At 39.6% G+C, this 6,660-nt stretch overlaps 1 protein-coding gene across 3 annotated transcripts in view; it reads right to left on the minus strand.

Moving 5' to 3' along the window:
* Positions 1-5,119: 5,119 nt before the first annotated feature.
* Positions 5,120-6,660, minus strand: part of RBM7 (RNA binding motif protein 7) — a 63,327-nt gene continuing 61,786 nt past the window's right edge. For all 3 annotated transcript variants that reach the window (XM_073239760.1, XM_073239759.1, XM_017668455.3), the window contains one exon: positions 5,120-6,408. The gene's annotated coding sequence lies outside the window, so the exon portion shown is untranslated. The remainder of the gene's footprint in view (positions 6,409-6,660) is intronic.

Below are 6,660 nucleotides of genomic sequence, written 5' to 3' on the forward strand. Positions count from 1 at the left end.
TGAGTCCATTCGGGAAAGGTTTAAGTTACGCATCAAGAGGGACAGCTACGTGAAGACGCCCAGCAGGCAGCAGGGATAGAGTCATGAACTTGGAAGTCATCTCCATAGAGAGGATAGCTGGAGCTATGGGAGTGAAGGAGACGAAAAGTGGTCCAAAAAAATACAGCTATAGGTCCACACCAACCTTTGAATTTGATTTTTTGAAAATTGTTAAACCTATTGGGTACATAAGAAAGGCTCTCAGCTTCATTTGTGTCTCTCTGAGTAAGAACCCTCCTAGGAGAACAATCAGCTGAAGGAATAAGCAACCAGAAACAAAGCACAGCGTCACACAAAACTAAGCCAAGGGAGAAAAGGGTAATTCTGAGAGCACAGCATCCGCCCCCCCGGGTGTGTCTGTCCCCTGGCTTAGTGCCTGCTACATTCACTTCCCAGTGATGTGGGGAGCAGGCGGTTGCAGGCCATCCCAAAGAGCTTCCTCATTAAAAAGCACCTATGGCAACCGTGCCGCCCAATACTGAGCTCCCCAAGGGAACAACAAAGTAAGACAAGACTGGGAGCGAACAGAAGCGTTTCTTCTCTCTCCTGGTATTGTCTTCCATGTGAGAAGTGCCACTGGCCTAGTATTCCTGGCTGCGTCCTGAGGGCGGGCTTGTTCAGGAAAGAATACCTAGAAATACTTAGGCAGGAAGCTTTGCAGAAAGCTGAGGCCCCATGTTACCCAGATAGAGGGCACCGAGCATTTAGCTTGAGTTTTTTCTGCCAGTTCGACCTCATTCACACCGACATGCTACTGAGTTTTAACCTCCCTGTGTTACCAACTTACCAGGTGATCACTAGATGTCTAGATATTAAGCTTGAATCAATTAGTTAATTGTCACTGTACAAATTTAGACAATTCTATAATTTTGAATAGTCCAATGTAAATGTCCCTGGAAATTATGATATCAAGGTAGAGTGGTCTAAACAATTATCAGACAAGAGTATGGGCATGAATATTCAGTGTGGGCCATGTACAATGAAAAAGAGAATAGGCTTTGGAGCCCAGCTAGGTGAATTCAAACCTACCTCAGCTAATTTCTATATATATTTCCTTCAACAAGTTGACTCTAAGACTCGCTTTCCTCATCTTTAGAACAGTGGTACCACTACTACATTTGAAGAGTCACTGTAAAGGTCTGAGATAATAGGTATAAAGACCACACAATACCTGGCATGTGGTAGGTGCTTAATAAATAGTGTAAATAAATCATCATTATTACTATTTAACAGACCCTAAATTTAACAGATCATAAATACTGATGGTTGCTGATCATGTAGCCAGCATTTCAGAAAACAGAGCATGGCAGACACTGATTGGCACCCAGCAAATACACTTCTGTCTTCCTCCAGACTCCTGGGTGTTGGGAAGGCACTCTGCCATCCCTGTGGCTGGGTGTGGTCTGGTAACTAAGTTCTGACCAATGATATTATCAGGTTTCCAAAAAGTTCCTTGGAAGGAACTGATGCGTAACTGGAAGGTGTTTTTTACCCTTCCTGACACCTGGAATTCTGGCTGAAGCCCCATCGTCTACGTTGGAGCGTGATGCAGTCTTGAGCATGGAACCAGTGGTGAGATGGCGAAGCAGAAACACAGGGAGCGACCGTGGTCTTCCCGTGCGTGAGGACCTGGGGGGCTTCCATACTTGCTAGACACTGGCTTAGGTGAAAGAAAAACTCCTACTTTGCTAAGCCACTGTTTTTGAGCCTCTGTTTTTAATATCCTAAGACAATTCCTAACCCCTCACTTTGGATATGCCTGTATTTAAATGGTGAGTGAAGGAATTCAGAAAGAGACAGATAACTGTTGGTCAAAATGGTAGGAAGAGGTCCAAGAAAAAGCGGCATTACAGAAAAAAAGACAAGGTTTGGATAAAGGTGTGAGGTCCCTGGTACCCAACATGGGATGAGGCCTGAACGATGTCATTTTACTTGCTTACTAGAGCACAAAGTTCTGCTGCAGCATGAGAAACAAGAAAGAGAATTACGAGCTGACAAAGCAGGTAATAAAGGTTCTTTCTTAATATCTTGGAAGAGAAGTAGTAAAGGGTCAAACACGTTTGTATAGCTTAGACTATGTTGCCACTGACAGGAAGAAGCCCCAGAACTACAGGGAAAGCTGTGGCCAGAGGACTGACACTGAGGAACAGGCACACGCAAAAGGCTCCGGCAGAAAAAGACACAGAAGCACAGCTGCTGGGGCAAACCTCAGAATTCCAACAAAGGAAATCTTCTCCTTTGAATGATGTTTTTTAAAATAATTAAATTGTCCTGACAAATTTTTCTCAAACCTAAGTGCTGACAACAGTAATTTTATTTCTACATGGTAAATTAAGGACCACCTTCAAACACTTGCATTAAATTTTAAATAAGCATAACCACGCTCAGTATGTAATTTTTAAAGGAGGGAAATCATGCCTCAGCAACAAACTTTATGTGGAAACATAATGTCGAGAAAATTGCATCATTAGCTTAAATCAAATGGGTTTTCCATATTTTTTTAATTGTCATTAACAACCAATAAACTAAAAGTAAACTAATATAATAGAAGCATGTTCATGAAATCAGATTATCTTCAGAAACTGTCATAAATTATCTTTGAGTTCCAGTCATTTTGCACAACTAAAATTTTTAATGACCTATTTCTGTTTCATCTAATGGCACATATTTTATTTTGCAGAAGTTATCAAAGGGATGCTGCTAATGTAAGCTTTAAACACAAACCCTACAAACTCCTTATACTATTTCATTCATGGGATTTATTGTATCTGCTTTGTTTCTTTCAAAAGCATAAGAAATATGTACTTTACTTTAGCAAATACTCTGATTGCTAATTGTAAATATTCTAAATAGGAACATGTTCCATTTCCTATCATCTGATTCTGCACTGTCCTCAAAGTAGTCTTTGAATTCCATTTTGAGGGGAAAAGATAGAGACTAAAAAATCACAGGTGTGAAAAATGAATGAATTATTTTCACTTTTTTTTGGCCACATCTAAATAATTGTTTCCAAAGCAAAACACTTCACCTGGGGAAAAAGAAAAGATAGTACTGTGTGGTACTAGGGTGTTTTTAATAAGAGTATGGGTTTACGAGGCAGAAAGACCTACACTCAAATTCTGACATTACCTGAATGAGGTTGGGCTGTCGAAATGAAATGAAAAATGAAAGCCATCCAAATCTCTTTTTCTTCACTTATAAAATAAAAGTAACAACTACTTCCTACATTTTAGAGTTGCTTTTAAGTAGCTCATGTACCCATCACATAAACCCTCAATAAACGACATCTATTTGTTAACTATATTAACTACTTATAAACATTTCTTATATTTATTATTATTTTCTTCACCCTCAGAAAATATGTTTTGGCAGATATTTGAATGGTTTGTTTTAACTGATGAAAGTATTTTGTCTTCTTTTTAAGCTCTTCTTAAAACTTCCCAAGGGCATAGCAAACCGTACAAGCTTTGAAATTCAAAAACTGCTTTCCTTCCCATTCTTTCTTTTGTGTTGTGTGTCCAGAAAAGTTAGTTCAGGGAAACAGGAAACAGAACTGTACGTAGGTACAAAAAACTTCTTGGAACTGGGCTTCTCCCACTAACCTGTTTAAGTTGACAGTTTGGTTTTCTTTTTTAGTTCAGTTGATTTTAAGGGCTGTGCAAAAACTAATCACTTATTTCTATCTTTAGAAAAAAATATGGGAGCTTTTGGATAAACAAAAGTAGAGTCATTTCTATCACGGTAGCCAAACGTGGGAACAAGCTACATATACATCAGCAGATGAACGAGTAAACAGAATGTGGTACGTATAAGGGAAAAGCATTCAGTTATAAAAAGAAATGGAGGTCTGACACATGCTACACTATAGATGACACTAGAAGCATTGTGCTAAGTGAAATAGGCCAGACATAAAAGGACAAATATTGTGTGGTTTCACTGATTTGAAATATCTAGACAAGGTAAGCTCATGGAGACAGAAAATAGACTAGAGGTCCCCAGGGCTGGGAGTTGGGGGTGGGGAGGGCAGTAGGGATGCTGTGACTTGATGGGCAGGGAGTTATTGGGGCAGTGAGAATGTTTTGGGATACACAGGGAGATGGCTACTCACTGTGAATGTACTAAATGCCACTGAACTGTACACTGTAAAATGGTTAAAATGTCAACTTTGATATTATATGTTTTACCACAATAAAAATTTTAGTAGAATATTTCCTTATGAATAGGAATTATAAATTGTGATTTAAAACTCAGACAGACGGTCATATCTGGGGGAAGGCCCATCTTCTTAAACAGAAACTAGAGGACCTGAAATCTGACGGCAGTAGGTCATCTCCCCACCGGGCCAGGCTGTCAGTCCTTCCTGTGTTAGTTTACAGGCTCTGCACAGTCACCGTCAAAGTCATACGTGGGTTTTTCTTCAAACTTGAGAAATGATGTTTTCTTGGTCATATTTTGAATTCCAGAAAAATAAACAGTTAAATAAAGGCCTTTGTTTAACTGTTGGAGAGACTGACAAGGAAAAAAATCTGGTTCAATCAGAACTTCATACAATTTACTAATAAATGCTAAATGGATTAAACAGTTAAATATAAAAACAAAGTCATAAAAAAATATGACTTTATTTTGCAGCAGGGAAAGAATGTATAAACCTCAAAATAGCAGGAGAAACCACATGAAAGATAATCAGCTTCCACTCCCCTGCCCATGCATGAGCACACACACAAGAGTACCATTTATTTCAAGACCTCAAAAAGCATCAGAAGCAAAATTAACTATAGTAATCTCCCCTAATCTGCTGGGAATATGTTCTAAGACCCCCATGGGATGCCTGAAACCACAGATAGTACTGAACTCTACAAATATACTGTTTTTTCCTAAATAAACATACCTGTGATAAAGTTTGATCTGTAAGTTAGTCATAGTGAGAGACTAACAACAATAACTAATAATAAAATAGAACAACAATATAACATGATAAAAGTTATGGGAATGTGGCCTCTTTTTCTCCCTCCCTCTCAAAGTATTTTATTGGACTATATTCATCTTTCTTTTCTCCTTCTTCCTATGACGACGTGAGATGATAAAACACCCAGGTGACGAGATGAAGTGACGTGAATGGCGGGGGCCCTGTGATGAAGTGTCAGGCTCCCACTGACCTCTGACTATATGTCTGAAGGAGGACCATCTGCTTCTGGACTGTGACTGAAGGCGGGTAACTGAAACTGTGGCCAGTGAAACGTGGATAAGGGGAAGCTACTGTAATTGGGGAAACATTTAAGAGAAACATTTCAAAGCAAGCTCTGGTATTCTCAAATACAAAGAGCTTTCACACATCAATAAGAATCAAAACCCTAATAGGAAAAGAGGCAAAGGATGTGAAAAACAGTTCATGAAGAAATATATTTGACTGATGTAAAGAAACAAAAATACCCAATCTCATTATTCATAAAAGTAATTTAAAAATCAATAATCACCATTTTTACAGGAATAACAACAGACTGGTTTAAAACTAGAAAAGCTGATGATAAAGTTCACGTAGAAAAATAAGCACGCAAGAATCAGCCTGCACAAGTCTGAAAAAGAAGAGCGATGGGATAGGTGCGGGACGAGTAGCCCTGCGATAACTAGGTTCTAGGGCGTGAATAGATGGTCATCTCTGTGCAGAGGATCAAGTCCCCAAGGAGACTTACTACAATGGGGGGGATTTAGGATGTGGTAATGGCACCATTTCAGTAAGTAATGAAAAGATGGAATGATAATAAATTTTGTTAGCCACTGGATAGCTATCCTGAGAAAAATTTTAATTGGCTTCTGACTTTATTTTAAAAGATAAAATCTAAGTGGATTAAGCATTTAAATGGGAAAAATTAAAAATAAAGTTGCTAGAAGCAAACAACAGTAGCTGTTTTTAGTACTATTGTTTGTAGAGTCTGGGTCCTGGAAGATGGTGTAGCAGATACAATTGTTAAAAGATGGTCACAGCAGGAGCTCCGTCCCACAGTCTTCTCTTACCACGTGACCTGACTCTCCTCTCTCATCACCGGGCTCTGACTTCTTAAGCTAGGTCATAAGATACCAGGCACCTCCTCCTTCCTCTCTTGGGTCCCAGTCACCATGCTGAAGAAAAACCCAAGCAAGTCCCACGGGGAGGAACCACCACCCAGCTCACAGCCCTGGCTGGGCTCCTCGCCAACAGCCAAGACCAGCTGGACAGTCATATGAGTGACCCGCCTGGGGAGTGGATCTTCCAGCCCCCACTTGAGTCACCCCAGTGATGCCACGTGAAGCAGAGAAGAGCCATCCCTGTGGAGTCCCGGCCAAATGACTCTTCTGCAGCCACTGGGTTTGGGGTGGTTTACTGAACTGCAGCTGATAATTAAAACACATGGGTTAAATGCATTTTGCCTTCACCAACAGGAATTAGGCCACCCTCTTAAGAAGAAATATCTCTTCTTAAAGAAATATGAATGCATTTGAAGAACATGATACTTATTTGTTTTTTAAAAAGAAAGCTTAATGTACACTGATGTCGAAATAAAGCAAAATAATAAGGCACACAAAAGTGATAATACTTATGCAAATTGCCAAAGGATGATCTTTACCAGAGCTACAAAAATTGCA

The sequence above is a fragment of the Manis javanica genome, chromosome 6, assembly GCF_040802235.1.
Source record: "Manis javanica isolate MJ-LG chromosome 6, MJ_LKY, whole genome shotgun sequence".
NCBI lineage: Eukaryota > Metazoa > Chordata > Mammalia > Pholidota > Manidae > Manis > Manis javanica.